Source organism: Eumetopias jubatus, unplaced genomic scaffold (assembly GCF_037043125.1).
Source record: "Eumetopias jubatus isolate StellerSeaLion01/CBP00866 unplaced genomic scaffold, mEumJub1_p1.0 scaffold_9, whole genome shotgun sequence".
NCBI lineage: Eukaryota > Metazoa > Chordata > Mammalia > Carnivora > Otariidae > Eumetopias > Eumetopias jubatus.
Window position 1 is genome coordinate 65,467,839 of NW_028274815.1, and position 16,653 is coordinate 65,484,491.

Genomic DNA, 16,653 nt, shown 5'->3' on the forward strand with positions numbered 1-16,653 from the left:
TACAAATCTAATCATAATATCTGAAATTTCAAATAGGAATAATCAGTTTTTTTACCACTTCCCCTCTTGGATTCCTTCCAGGCCATTTGAGGAGAAATCTCATAAGGTTTATCACTATGAAGAGGATATTTCTGCATATCCTGAACAAGTAAAGACCCCTCACAACGGCAGGTGGTGCTGCAGGCTGATGGCTTCACTTACCCCACCCCCAGCTTGGTTCTTTAAAATACAAATTCTTCACAGCCTACACAGACTTTTAACTAGCTAACTTGCATAGAACTTACAGTAGTAAAACAATTTAAACAATAATTTTTATTATTTCCTTCACCAGGCACAGGTAAGTGAAGGGTTATTGCTATCTAGACTGCTTTCCCTACTCATTTTTTCTTACTTTTTCAAGTTAAACTTAATCCCAGTGACTCTCTACCTACCAAGTCTACCTTCTATTACAAACCTTTTCAAAAGAGTCTTAAAAGCTCATTCACTTTAATTTGGAATTAATGCCAGGGAAGTGACACAACGTGAACCACCCTGTTTGTTTCACGTAGGTGCCTAGAAACAACTTATAATTTCTATTTGGAAAGAGACAAACCTGGGTTATACATGGACTTTTACTGTGGAATCTGTTAGCATTTCTTTTTCAAGCATCACCTTCAGTTTATGTGAGGAAACTTGTCCCCAGGGCATTATTTTAAGGAGATTTGTGAATTTATGCTGTATAATGCCTCCAAATTAATTTTACCAAAGCAATTTTGATCATTTTAGTGCCTTACTCAAAAATCCTCAATGATCCTCTTTCTTTCTCCATTGCCTACAGGCTAAAGGTCTAAAAGGCCCTCAACAATCTGACAGCAGTTAGTGCCTGGGACCTCACTTCCTTCCCTCCCTACACAGACTCTCCCAACCAGGGGAAGGAGCTATGTTTCTTGTCCAGTGGGTTATAATGTGTGCTGTGGACCAGGGAAAGCTATGTACTGTATTCTAGCCTCTTTTTTACCAATGGGAGTTTTACTGAAGTTATTCTGTTCTTTCTCCACAATTCCACATTGGTTGTGTTATAAGTGGACCCCTTAGATCATAACTGTGAAGAATGGTATTCACGCCTGATGGAGAGGAAAGGACAACCCAGAGATCCTGGACTTGCAGCTGATTTGAACTTTGGATTGTCTCTCTTTAGAAAGAGGTTGTAAATGCATGTAACAACGTATGGATAGGGAGGAAGATATGTATGGATGTTGAGCAGCCAGAGAAAGACTGTAGAGGACTCTGTGGGTGCCTCCCAAACATATCACTCACTCCCTTCTGTAGAGCAAGCATGCTGTTTGAGTGGCAGCAAACATCTCCTGCTATAGGTGGACCCTCATTTGTCTAAGCTAGTCATTGTTATCCTGTACCCTTGAAACAAACATTGGCATAACCCAAACCTAAGTAATTCAGTCGCTGTTATTCTCCTGGCCACTGTGATTGGCTTAAGGATGGTGCAATCCCAGCAAATCTGAGAACTTTTTTCAGTGGCTAAAAGAGGCAACTCTCTTCTCCTGGATATGAACAAGGAATCATATAGGTTACATGTGGTAATCAGACTTTAAGATGGCCCCCAATGATTCCAGCCTCCTGATATTCACATTTTTGTATAATACCCCTCTCACTGTGTCCCCAAATTGGTCTGTATGACCAATAGAATAGGGAAGAAGTGATGGTATATAATTTCTGAGATTATGTTATAAAATACTGGGTTCTTTCTCCTCTTTTCCCTCTCCTTATCCCTTTCCCTCTCTCTCTCTCTCTCTCTCTCATCATGGGCTCTGGGGGAAACCAATTGCTATTTCATGGAAACCCATACATAGGCCCATATGATAAAGAACAGAAGCTTCCACCTAACAGCCATATGAGTGAACTTAGAAGTATATTCTCCAGCCCCAGTGAAGGCTTAGATGACCACAGCCTGGCTGACATCTTGATTGCTGCTTTGTGAGAGATTCTGAGAGATTCTCTGATAAGCCATGCCTAGATTCCTGTCACACAGAAACTATGCGAGAATAAACGTTTATTGCTTAATCCATAAATTTTGAGGTAATTTGTTATGCAGCAATAGATAACTCATACACTTGAGGAATCATCTTGCAACTAGCAAGAACACCAAGGTGAAGATAAAGAGAGGGCTATGAGGGTCACAGAGAAATGTAGCTACAGCCCTAATTAATGCATCCCTGCAGCCCACTTTACTTCTAGTTCTCTTTAGTTACATAGGCCAATAAACAAATGCCCTTTATTTTTCAGCTGGTTTGAGCGAGGTTTCCAATACTTGCAAAGAGAAGATGGCTAATGCAGAATTTGTTTGAGAGAACTCAATACCTTCCGATGTGACTTCCAAACCTCTCTGATCTCTGCCCATTTGCTCATATAGCAGCCCTTTTTCTCTGCGCACTTTATTCTTACCCATTCTTCACCACACTGTTCAAGCCTCACCTTTTCTAATCTGATGACCACTGCAAGAAGGTTTCTAGGCAATCTCAGTTCCGATAGTACTTCTGCTGTCACTTCTGTTCATTTGGCACTTATCATACATTCTCCCATCTTTGATGAGTATATGTTTATCTAGATTGTAACCTCCTTGAAAATAAGAACCATTTTTATATACTTTTAATTTATATGGCACTTACCACAGAAGGCACTTGTTAAATATTGCCTTTTTGACTCCATCAGTCGGGATTTCTTGCACAAAAGTGAACTACTTGGCTTGGAATCAGAGATCTTCATTCTAGCAGGTCAGATGCCAAGATACCTACTGTAGCAATAGGAAAAAAAGAAGAAATGAGGGGGTTGCCATTTTGCTGGCCCATATTTTCTCAATTTCATCCCATGCACACACAATAATGAAGGATTTTAAGGATGCTACTTGGTTCCTGACAACATCGTCTCATAAAACTTTCTGCATATTTGAAGAAGATGCCAAGCTGTCCAGGTAAGCCATGGTTATTACATATATTTTTGAAGCATATGTAATAACCATTCTAAACAGCCTGAATTCAGAGTACAACTCCAACCCTTAACAACATCCTGGGCAGCTCCCACAGTTTTGAAATGACTATGTTAAAGACATCCAGTCCAATTTAAAACTTCACTTGCAGCTCCTCCCTTTCTGTAAGTCACACATTTGTGACTAGGGCCTGAAATGGGGAAGGGGACTGATCTTCCCCTTCACTTCTCTCCCCTTTCCTCTAGAGTGGTGGGCTTGAAGTACTACTACTACTTGTAGTAGAAGCAGAGATAGAAAGGGACAAGTATTTGTTTCAGTGCTGCATTGTGGCCTTCTCTTGGCTGATGCTGCTTATTGGCCTCTGGGTGGCAGACATCCCAACACTGGCTCTTCCACGGGGTATGTGTGTGAGGGTTCTTTAGACACTAGTGAGGGACCTCCCCGGGACATGGTCCCCACCTTGTTCTTTTAATACTTCCTCAGTTGCTACCCCTGGCATTACTCCCACAGCCTCTTGTGTAGGATACTGGCAAGTCAGCTCAAGTCCAGCTACTTTCCATGGAGGCTTCTTGACTCCTGGGAGACCCACACATCACTGCCATGCCACCAGGTAGGTATAGGCTGCTCTGCTGGCTCACTTCTCTCTGCTCCATTATCTTACTTCAATTCTCTGTTCCCGTACTCATACAGCCAACTGAGTTCTGATCATCTGGTTTAATGACTAAGAAATAAGATACCATTATCTTCTTTCCATCCCAATCTCTGCAAATGGTCCTCAGAGCACCCTCAAATGGGTAGCCAGAATACTTTCCACTAGGCCAAAGACTCACAACTTTAACAACATGTCCATCTCCCCTCATCTAGTCAAAAAGTGGATAGGACATGAGGACTCGTTCAGTCTCAGATGATGATGGGCAGGGGGCAGGGAGGAGGTTTCCAGGGGGAAACGGTCAGTTTGTCTGACTCATCAAATCCTGCAGGTGCTATCTGGTCCCCAATATTCAGAATAGGTGTACTTTATCCTTAGCTTTGCTCCCAGTTGCCATTGCCCACTCAGCGCTCTGAAACCCATGGCAAAGAAAGGGAACTTAGAACTTAGTCTGTTGGGAAAAACTAGATTCTTGCCTCTGCTTGTCAGCATGAGCTAGCATAATACTATTATGGTAGTCTTAATCCTCCATATTTTCTCACCTGCAATATGAGGATACTATTTACTTGATTGATCAGCTTCAGACACAACACAAGCGAAAAACATAGAATCACATTAATTTTATTCAATATTTATCTTGTGTCTCTGGAAGAGCATTCAGTGAAAAAAATATGCCAGTTTCTTAGCACTGATTTACAATCCCACCTTGTCATGTATTATGTATAAGGTATTAGGGCTCTTGTAAGAATTAAATGTGATCATACATGAGGAGGGCTTGGCATAGAGCAAGTACTCAATATTATCCATCATTATTATTATCATCTCTGTGACCTTACACAAGTCATTTAAGCTCTCTGAGTCTTCATTTCCTCATTTTTAATTGAGAATAATAATAGAGTTCTGAAGATTCTGTGAAATCATGTTATTTGGAAGCAATTGTAAATTTCTTTGTAAATGTTATATATAGTCTATGAAACAAGGACATTGGACCTTTAAAGTATTTTCCTCTTCTAAAATGCTATGCATTTACTACTTGGTATTATGAAGAAGGAAAAGAAAAATGTTCACTTTTCAATAGGGTGTTTTGCAGCAAAAACGGTCTCATTCTACCTATGAACTCACAATTTCCACAGAGTGTAAGAGACTGCTCTTCCCTTCTATCATACTGTCAATTTTTATCTGTTCCCCAAAATATTTTACCTCCTCAATGTGTACATTTCAAGCACCTTCACATAACTTAAAATGGAAAGGAAATTACTTAAGAGGCAGTGGAAAACTACCAAAGAATCAGCCAATAAAATTTAGTCATAGGGGTAACTTATTCCAATTCCTAACATCTAAGACACTGGTGGGAAATTTTCTTTCTTCCATCCTATTTTCAAATATGAACACGAATCTCATCACAGAGATATTAACTCCACTTTGGAAATTCCAAATCTTACCATATTCCATGACTGTTGAATAAGGTATAAAGTATATTCAAAAACTAAAGCTTCTTTTTAATCTATTTAATTACATTCTTTGGCCAATCTGTCAAAAATATCTTGACTGCATCAGCCAACTGAAATTCAAAAGAAACATAAATCTAAGTGCAATCTTTAAGTATGAAACTGAAACAAACTCTACTATGTCTGCCTTTAAGGACTAAAATAGTAGTTAATGTATTTTGGCTATTTAAGACATTCAGACTCACAATTATTTCTAATCATTAAGCTTTGAAATCGAAGATTTTCTTGGCAACAGAATCAACTTCAAGTTTGAAAGTTGGAGCCTCATTGCAAATTTGCAACTGGCTCTATCTATCCGTCAAGCAAAATATCTTTTGAATGGTCTGAACATATTTATATGGCTCTTTAGAATTTGAGAAGTGTCTTTACACACACTTTTTATTTAATGTATGAGATTCCTTGGGAGAGAAGCAGGGCAGATAAAGAAAATGTGGTTCAGTGAAAGTCAGTGGCTTACTCAGGATCACAGAAACTGGTAAAGCAAAAAGGAAAACATGGGTCCTCCTGATTCCCAGCCCAGGGATCCCCCCACCATAACAGGTTGCTTTAGAAACCCATGGACGTCTGTGAAATCCTAAGAGAACATCTTGCCTATCACCCTGCCACTTACAAGTTAAAATCATGTCAGTTAAAATCAGATATTTAAGATCATGTCGAGCATGGAAAAATGGTTACAACACTTTTCACTTGTTCATTCAGTCATTTGAAAACTATTTGTTGAGGACATACGATGTGTCCAGCATTGTGCTGGCACTTGGAACGCAGTTGTGAATAAACCAGACATGGTTCCTACAGTTTAGTCATGGAGATAGATATTATTCACATAATCACACAAGAAATTTATCGCTAATAACCAGAAGTAGGTCCAGAATGAGGACAACATGCTTAGAAAGAGTTTAAAGAGAGACCTAGCCTCATCTGAAACATCAGGGGTGGTTGGGATAGGAGCAAGGGGTGGGGTAATAAGGAGAATCCTAGGCCATGGAAGGACACGCCAGGCCAAGAGGTTCACGTCCATAGAAGCCCTGAGGCAAGAAGGAAAATCGAACACACTTTATGATAGCAATTTTATTTAAGCAAAGGGAGGAAAGTCTAGCAGGAAATACACCAAATCATTTATGATGTTTTCTTTTGGAGAGGAATTGGCAATGTTCATTTTCTTATTTATGCTTTATTGAAATGTTCCAAATTTTCTACAATAAAAAAAAGAGCTTTGTGATCTTAGAGGAAAGTCAGCCTAAAGAAGTGGGAAGGAGCTGACTAGAATATCTAGCCCCAAAGGTCCCTGTGTGAGAAGGGAAAACAGAGCTCTCTCAGTCACTCCAGGCCAGAAATCCAGGAGCTGAAGTGTGAAGCGGAAAGTAAACAGTACAAGAACATAATTAGCACTTTGGTGATTTAAAAGGTCCCCAAATACTCAAAATGTATAAAGCTGTGAATGAAAGGAACAAATGTGTATTGAGCCCTCTTATGGACCAAGTACTATCCTACACTCTTTATGGCATTTCCTGGGAACAGCAGTGTACAGGTAACAGTGCTTCGTTTCTACAATTTACCCATTGATTGTGTTCCTCTCTCACCCTAAACCCTATGAGATGTGTATTATAATACCATTTTACAAATAAAAATGGAAGCGAGATTTAAAGAGAGGGTAAGTAATTTGCTCAAAGCCAGACATCTATTAGATTGGAGAGCTGGAATCAAAAGAAAAGTTCTGTTTGGCTCCAGAGGACTCCTGTCACCTGCATAAATGTGATAGAGATTGTTTACATTAAGATTTTCCCATAAGAGGGCGCCTGGGTGGCTCAGTTGGTTAAGCGACTGCCTTCGGCTCAGGTCATGATCCTGGAGTCCCTGGATCGAGTCCCGCATCGGGCTCCCTGCTCGGCAGGGAGTCTGCTTCTCCCTCTGACCCTCCCCCCATCTCATGTGCTTTCTCTCTCATTCTCTCTGTCTCTCAAATAAATAAATAAAATCTTTTAAAAAAAAAAGATTTTCCCATAAGAATTGGGAAAAGGGGGGCATCTGGGTGGCTCCATTGGTTGGGCGTCTGCCTTCGGCTCAGGTTGTGATCCCGGAGTTCTGGGATCAAGTCCCACATCGGGCTCCTTGCTCAGCAGGGAGCCTGCTTCTCCCTCTGCCTGCTGCTTCCCCTGCTTGTGCTCTCTCTTTCTCTCTCTCTCTGACAAATAAATAAATAAAATCGTTTAAAAAAAAAGAATTGGGAAAAGGTATGATTATGGTTGTTTTGTTGCTGGTCAAAGGAGGACAGGATTGTGCTGGCAGGATGGTAAAGCACAATAGTTCTAAACACTTACATAATGCCAGGGTCTGTTGTAAGCACATTAGAAATCTTGCCTAATTTAATTCTCATAACAAGCATATGAGGTAGGTACTATTATTATCCCCAATTTGCAGATAAGGAAACTGAGTCCCAGAAAGGTTAAAAAAAAAAAAAACGAGTTTGCCCAATATCACACAGAGCTGTCACTTGAAGCAGGAAAGGTGGATCCAGAATCTGTAGGCCTAACCATCAAGCTACACTTCCTTCCTAACTTCTTCTTTTTTTTTTAAGATTTTATTTATTTGAGAGAGAGAGAGCATGCGTGTAAGCAGGGGGAGGGGCCAAAGGGGAGAGAGAGAGAACCTCCGGCCGACTCGGCACTGAGCATGGTGCCTAAGCGGGGCTGAGGCAGGGCCAGTCTCACCATCCTGAGATCATGACCTCAGCGAAACCAAGAGTCAGAAGCTTAACTGAGCCACCCAGGGGCCCCTCCTTACTAAATTCTTAACTGACTCTCTTGGTTCCCTCTACATGTGAGTAATCTATTTCCAAAACTTCCTTCCATCAGCTAGTGAAAGACAAGTTCCTTTAGAGGCTTGAAGCAGGTAGAAAACCACTTTGACACTGATTGTCTTTTGCCTAAAAGTCTGAGACCCAGTCTGCAGGAAAGTACCCCTGATTCTCAGAATGAAAACTGAACAATAATGTTGAAGCTCTCATTGCCCAAAAGCAGCTTGCTTTGTAAAAACAAAGTGTCCAGCTTTGGTTCTCAAACTGGGGCAAAAATCAGAATCACTCACAGAACTTGTTAAAATGCAGATTGCCGGGCCCCACCCCCAGAGGTTCTGACCAGGAGGTCTGGGGTGGGGCCTAGAATTTGCATTCTAACAAGTTCCCAGGTGAAGCTGATATTGCTGGTGGGGAGACTTTGAGAACCCTTGGCACAGCCTAGTGGAAGGCAAGACCATTCTGGGAAGCAAGACTCACAGGACTGTCAGCACCTTACACCTAGCCCTGAAACAGAGTTCTTCCATCCTGGCCCCATCCCATTTTCAATAACCTGATTCCAGAGTAAGAGAATGAGATGAAGAAGAAACCATGCCTCTCAAAACTGCAATGAACCAGGACTAGAAGTGTTTGCTGAAAAACAAAAACTGATTTTTAGGTGGTGGAAGTTTCCTTTTTTTTTTTTTAATTTTGTTTTATGGTTTCGTTTGGTTTTATTTGTAAGGGATTCTAATTGCTATGTCATTCAGGTAATTATCTTTAATCTGAAAGTAAAAACAAGAAATACCCAAGGTTTTAAATGTTAGAGTTATATTAATCCTCAAACCTGTACAAGTGTACAAAATAAAAATTCCATTTTACTTTTTGAGTTACAAAGGAAGTCCCCAAACCCAAAATGGTGATTTAAGTAACAACCGAGCGCCCTCTGGTGGGAACGAAATTCTCTGTTGTCCAAAGGCTGCAGGAGTGTTTCCCATGCTAAACAATAACTGAGATTTCCATTACTATTTGAATCCTTTGAAATCGGTGAATGCGTTGTGTATTGAGGACAAATATAAAGAAAAAGACTGACCAGAGGAGAGAGTTTTGGAGACAACCATTGTGAAAACAGAAGGAAGCTAAATTTTAGATGACATTGATCTAAATCAAATCTGTTACTCCTCAAATTTTTACCCACTGGCTTTAGGTCCACTGATGATTCTTGCATGAATCAATTACTATGATGATGACAGAAAATATTTTTATTTATATTACAGATTCTAAAGCACCTGAATAACATGTTAATATACATAACTGGGATTCTAGCAAACTCTTGAAATTATCTCAAGTTTACAAATAATCTGCTGGTTTCACCTGAAAAGGCCTACAACTTTTATTGAAGTCATCAGCCTTGTTTCCATTTATTTGACATTTTGTAAAGCTATCTTTTGTATTTTGGAGAATGTCCTGACCCACTGCATGAATATCTCTGAATTCACAGCACATACCTATAGGTTCAGAGCCAGACATAAGGGATTCAGCTCAGGACATCTTGAAAATATTAATCAAGTCCAAGAGGTAATCTCTAGACTTTGCACAGTTGCTAGTAACCACCAACTGGATTATTATAACATGACATCAATGTTTTCTTACCAACCCTTCACCATCAGAAGAGCTGATGAAAATTTTGAATGAATTGTATTTTTTTTCATTTTTTTAAGATTTTATTTGTTTATTTATTTGTCGGAGAGATAGCGCACAAGCAGGGGGAGCGGCAGGCAGAGGGAGAAGCAAGCTCCACTCTGAGGAAGGAGCCCAAAGCAGGACTCGATCCCAGGACCTTGTGATCATGACCTGAGCCAAAGGCAGATGCTTAACTGACTGAGCCACCCAGGCATCCCGAATGAATTATATTTTTGAACATAGTAACTGAATTAGACTTATATTTTGCATTTCCTTCCTTTTAGAATTCTAATAATGGTGGCTAGTATTTGATGAATGCAAACTGTGTGCTATTCACAACCTTACTGGATGAATATTCTTGCTATTTTCATTTTCCAGATCAGGAAACTCGGACTTACTGTGGTTAGAACACTCATCCAAGTACACACAGCTAATAAAAAGCACAGCAGAAATTTAAAGCCAAGAATTCTTTTTTTTTTTTTTTTTTTTAAGATTTTATTTATTTGACAGAGACAGCAAGAGCAGGAACACAAGCAGGGGGAGTGGGAGAGGGAGAAGTAGGCTTCCAGCGGAGCAGGGAGCCCAATGCGGACTCAGTCCCAGGACCCTGGGATCATGACCTGAGCCAAAGGCAGACACTTAACAACTGAGCCACCCAGGTGCCGTAAAGCCAAGAATTCCTAACTACAGTTTTAACCATTAGGGCACACTACCTCCACCGCACCACACACATACATACACGCCTTTTTTTAAATCTCTTTGCCTGTAACAAAGAAAAAGACAAGTAGGGACAGAAGTAGTCTTCTCTTTGAGGGTGCCCCTGCTACTCTTACCACACATTATCTTTATAAACCTGTTTCTCTATTAGACTCCTTTAGAGTTAGCACCATCTTTTCAATCCCTTATAATCTAAGCATTTATAACCTTTGGCCTGAGCCACACTCTCAAATGCAATGAATTACCCAACCTTTTTCATTTTTGGTCCCCTTCTCTCCATTCCTGTATCTAGCATGGTGCAGTGTCCCGACTCTTCTATCTGGCTTCAATCTCTCCACCTCTATTTTGTCTCATGCAATACCTCAGATCATTCTTCCCAAAGCATGACTCTGCTAGCATCTTTGCCCACTGCAAAATCCAATGCCCATTATGCACAGAACCCGAAGGCTGTTCATGACCGGGTTCTAAACCACCACTCTAGCCACATCCCCACATCAAGGTTTAGCAAACTCTTCAGTCACAAACAGGAAGTCTCAGTTGTTCTCAAACAATATCCTGAAAGTGTCCATGTCTTCGCTTAGACATTTCCCTCCTATCATATCCTTAAATGTGAATCTTACGATTCCTTCAGGGCCTTGATCAAATACCACCTTCTTTATGATTCCATCTTTCCTGATTCTGCAAACTAGAAATTATTTCTGCTCCTCTGAGTTTTATTTCTACTTCCTCTGTGCCATTTATTATTTCTGGCCTTGTGTTATAGAACAAATCTATGTGAGTGGTTGACAAGTAACTCAAACTTTGCATGACCAAAACTGACATCATCATCTCTCCCATTCTAAACCTTTCAGAAACCTGGGAGTCATCCTGAATCCTCCTTCCTCATCCTCACCCCTTACAGTAAATCAGGGACCAGATTTTGTACTCCCTGAACATCTCTTACATTTGCTCCCACTTAGTACTCTTATAATGCCCTGGTTTATATCCAACCTCATCGATCATAGAACTATAGCAATTAGTGTCAACTCTGTTCTTGTATCTGATCTTACTTACGTCCTCACATTCATCCTCCACATCACCATAAAAAACATCTCTTGGAAATTCAAAACTCCACACCACTCCCCTGCTTAACTCCATCTATAGTTCTCCACTGCCTATAGACTATAGTCTAAGGATCCACAGCAGAGAAGCTTCCATCCTCTACTCTTCCTCCTACTACTTTCCACCATCACTTTACAGTCAAGTAACAGCAAACTGATTCCAGTTCCCTGAACACACTGCTATTTTACACTTCTCTGCCCTTTTTCTGCCTGGATTAACCTTCCCTTCTGGCTCCTCTTGCAGGGCTTCTGTGTTGTATTACTCTTGGGGGTACCATTCACACAGAATATAATTTGTTGTGCCAGCAATAGCCCCTGTCACCCTCAGTCCCTCTTCTGCACTTAATGAAGTCATACCTGCTGTTTTGGTTCGGTTCAAAATTCATCTCTCCCAGAAGCTTCCCTGGACTTCTTCAGTAGTCTATGCACATGGCTTCAGTGATTGCATCTTGCCATATTTTAAAAAAATCGTCTGGTTATGTGTTTGCCTCTCCCATTATCAGGCTTGAGGGCAAAGACCATGACTTATTTATCTCTTTATCAGGAGCTCTGACTCCTAGCCAGTGCCTCACACATTCAATAAATTTTGGTTAAACTGAAATATTATGTTCATGCCATTTCACCTGTAGGACTGTGACTTGCTAGAGAGGAGGAATCCTGGCTTACATTATATATCTTTACATTCTCATAGGCATCATATACAAAGCTGACTGAGTATCAGAATATCCCGGAGAGCTTTTTTTAATCCGAGTTACTTGGAATTGAGCATATTACAAAGGTGATATATCACATCATGATGTGTGTGTGTGGGGGGGGGGGTGACAATAGCAACCATTTCTCCAAAAATGTTAATTTTCACAACATATATATGACATAATGTGATTAATAGTTTGATAATTTGACTGTGATTGGGAGCTAATGCTGAGTGAGGAGAGAAAATGTGTATGTGATACAGCCACTTCACTGGAATGGCTGGCTACTCTGTTGGCATGTCCAATATTTATTTACTTGAGTATACATTTGCTCTTATGTTAACTTTGGTATTTGTGATGTGTGCTGTGAGAAACAAAATTGCCAGGTCAAGGCCAAAGATGAAAGAGGAAAATGAGGCTCTGGGGTGAGTGGAATGTAAAGAAAATGAAGTTTGTTTTATCAGTTTTAATATAATTTATTATTTTTAGCATCTAATAACTAAATACATTTATATTCAAAATTCCTTTATTATTGACATCCCTGCAGCAAAAATAACTTGGTTATTGCCAACCTAAAACTCTCTAACCCCTAATTTCCTTTTTCTACTGAAACAATTGTTTTGATAACATACTTTACACAGTGAAAATATCTTAGGAATGATGCTATTGAGTTATAGCAGAATAGACTATATTTTTAAAAATGGCATTGGGACAACTAGCTGACCAAATGGAGCTTAGACTAGAGGAGAAGAAAATCATTAAAAAAACATGAACATGACCAAACCTGAATTCTTCTTTTTCTCCCAAATCTGACTTTCTTCACACCTTTCTAAGAGAGGGGCAGTTGCTCACACCTCTCGAAAACAGGCATACTATGTCATATGTAACTCTTTTCATGCCTTTTCCCCAATATCCAATGTATCACCTAGTCTTGTCAATTCTACCTCCTAGGCATCTTGTGAATCTTTCCACTCTTCTCCAATGAACTCCCAACACCCCAGTTTAGACCTCCATCATCTCCTAACTGGATTTCTACAGTAGTCTCCTAAGGAGTCCTCCTCCCTGTATTCTTGTGCTTTTCCAACACATTCTTACAAACCACATATCAGCCAGAAGAAACAGAGGTGGAAAAACACATCAAATAAGTGTAGAAGCCTGAACAAAATGATCAAGGCAGAACTCAGCATGGCTCTTTAGGGGACTGAAAATGGCTTGTAATGGCTGAAGTCCCCTCTTCTCACAGATACTCAAATTTCCATGAAATTCCTATGCCAGCCCTTTCTATTTTTCCTCTCTCTAGGACATCTTTTCAAAAATTGGAAAAATGAATTTACATCATCCTGTATTCTTCCTAATCTGTTTTTTATGATATGCAGAACTTTATGCCCTGTTTCACAAATAATTTCTTTCAAAGTATTGTCTGCATCTATTTTGAAACTCACAAACCATGTATTTATTGTTTTCTTTCTTGTAGCAACCTTTTCTAGGGGCAGTGAGAATCCAACACTCAGGTTACTTCCTGAGTGTGTGAGAATGGTAGGATAGGAGAGAATATTGGAAAAGAAGAATTACTTAATATCTCAAAATGTAATCTGCCTATATTTGCATGCCTCCTTGTAAATTTCTCAAGGGAAGACAGTCTTTCATATTATCTGAATTCCCCCATAACATATTGCTAATGAATTTATATTAAGCCAAGTCTTCATGGTCATTATTCCCTATTCTTCATAAGCAAGTAAAATAACAAATGTGAAAACAGCATAGTACCTACACCCAAAAGACTCAATGAAAGTTATTGTTGAAAATGAACCCTGGGGCACCTGGGTGGCTCAGTCAGTTAAGCATCTGCCTTCAGCTCAGGTCATGAACCCGGGGTCCTGGGATGAAGCCCCACATCAGGCTCCCTGCTCACTGGGGAGTCTGCTTCTCCCTCTACCCCTCCTCCTGCTCATGCTCTCTCCCTGTCTCTCTCAAATAAATAAAGTAAATCTTAAAAAAAAAAGAATTAAAAAAAAGAAAAGAAAATGAACCCTAATACTCTAAGTACCATTTCTGAATTTACTTCTTCATCAAAAGGGGTAACAATTTGAATGTGCATATGATGTGGAGAACAAAGGCAAAAGGAAATGTAGATAAAATTAAATTTCCTTATAACCTGAAGCCCATAGACAAATACTTGAGACAGTCAGAATGACATTCCTCCAGGAACTCCAAATCTTAATGTTAATGTTTTGTTAGAGGGAAAAACAACCTTAGCTTGACAACAGCTAGGCCTCCAGGATCCTGTGAGTTTTCTTTGGCATATGAAAGTCCTTTTGGAAACTTCCTTTGTCTTCACCTCCCCCAGTTCCAAAGTATATAATCAGTTGCTCCTCACAATCCCAGGGCAGCTCTTTCTGCCCCACCCCCGCCCGCCTCCTGTTCTGTGCTATAATAAAACCACCTTTTTGCACCAAAAACGTCTCAAGAATGCTTTCTTGGCCGTTGGCTCCGAATCCCAACATTTCCACATCATATAGAATTCAAGGTTTGAATGAAATGTACCTTCCTAACTATTAAAGTAACCAAACTTCATGAGAGATTAAAACTCAAACTAAAATTTTCCATAAGAAAATATTTGGAGGATGAGAAGAGTTAAATTTTGATGGAGAAAGTGAAGCAAACCAAGCTATGAGCAATTAAACAAAGGCCTAAGGCCAAAACCAAATTAAAAGAGGCCTAATGAGAACTAGGTTGCAGGCTAAAAGAAATCTCAAATGCCCTCTTCACCCTGGTATTGATGTAGGAAATGGTTGGGGCTCAGAGCTGACAGCCAAGAAAGCATTCTTGAGACAGCTTTGGTGGAAAAAGGTGGTTTATTAAAGCACAGGAACAGGACCCGTGGGCAGAAAGAGCTGCACTGGAGTCATGAGCACTGGCTGATTATATACTTTCAAGTTGGGAGGGGGTTAGGGAGACCCTAAATCTCTAAGGAATTTTGGAGGTAAGGTTTCCTGGACCTTAAGGGGGCTAGCTATTGTTAGGTTATTACTGTCCAGTAAAACCTGAGTCATGAGAACTTTCCGGTGTATATCGGTGGGTCACATGCTAGGTGGGGATGATTGCCAACATGTATCTTAGGGGGTAGAGAGAAAGGAAGTTTCCAGAGGAATTTTTATATGTTAAAGTAGACTCACAGGATCCTGGGGGTTGGGCTAAGGTTGCCTTTTGCCCTTAGCAAAGTATTAATATTGAGGCTGAGTTCCTAGAAGAATGTCACTCTGCCTATCTCGAGGACTTGTCATTGGGCTGTAGGCAGTAGGGAAATTTAATTTTTTGTTTTGCCATCGTTTCCCATATCAGTATTGCCTTGCCAGGAGTCCATGGGAGTCTGTATTTAAAGGGCAAAAATGTGCAGGAATTTGCTACAGAAATTGCTATTTTCTTACATAATGGTATATGTTCCATAAATGTTTAGTGGTAATGAGAATGATGCATAGTGCAAGCAGGAAAAAAGACAGAAGCATTGTTGAAAGGAAGAAAAAATGCAAATGCAGATACCCAAATGGAATTTTTATGAATATATTAATTTTTGAAAGTTTTATGAAAGGAGCGCCTGGGTGGCTCAGTCATTAAGCGTCTGCCTTCAGCTCAGGTCATGATCCCAGGGTCCTGGAATGGAGCCCCACATTGGGTCCCTGCTCAGTGGGAAGCCTGCTTCTCCCTCTCCCACTCCCCTTGCTTGTATTCCTGCTCTTGCTGTGTCTCTCTCTGTCAAATAAATAAATAAAATCTTTAAAAAAAAAAAAGGAAGTTTTATGAAAGAGTGAAAAAGACAACAAAATATTAAAGCTAATATTACTGCTCAGCTTCAAAGCCTCCTCCTCTCTCAAAAGACTGATCCAATGAAAATATTTCAAGAAAATGTAAACATTTCAAAAATCTTGAACATCATCTCTTTAAAAGAGAACAAAGCTGTGAGAAGCTAAAGGCTTGTGATTTTAATGATAATGGAGAGCTACTTTGCACACAATAGTCTGTTCATTGGCAATGGCTCAGGCCTGTCTGCAGAGCCACCTGTTTCATATCCAAGACATAGTAAGTAGATTTTAATACAAAATCTTAAGTGATTCCACAACATTCTAAATTTGGATTGATACCATCATCTTACATAATGAGCCAAAACTCAAATGTATGGATTGCTTCTCTCCTCACCAAACTTTTGTGTTAGTTGTCAAAGAGAGAAGGAGAAAACTGGGTAAGGGATGGTTTTACATTCTTCCTGAGCAAACATTAGTCAGCCAATTTCAAAATCAGATCAAGGACATAATTACTCTGTTAAGAAAACACAGAACAAATTTAAGAAGCATGAGAAAATGTTAATATGGTCTGAATTTCCCACTAGCATAATCAACCAAAAACAAGTCCAAAAATCTCCTCCAAATTTTAATCCATGTTAATTATAAATGACAAATATAGTTAATATAAACCACAATAGTTTGAACTAATTTGACTGAACATTCAAGGCAGCACTGGCAAGGTCAGGCCTTTGTGCTCAATTAACTGTTCATTCAA

The 16,653-nt window shown here is 39.8% G+C and overlaps 1 long non-coding RNA gene across 1 annotated transcript in view; it reads right to left on the bottom strand.

The window, feature by feature from the left end:
• LOC148163550 (uncharacterized) overlaps positions 1-16,653 on the bottom strand; it is a 178,127-nt gene that overhangs the window by 87,693 nt on the left and 73,781 nt on the right. Inside the window, exon 4 of the long non-coding RNA XR_015768955.1 lies at positions 2,664-2,788. This is a non-coding gene — a long non-coding RNA (uncharacterized LOC148163550). The remainder of the gene's footprint in view (positions 1-2,663; positions 2,789-16,653) is intronic.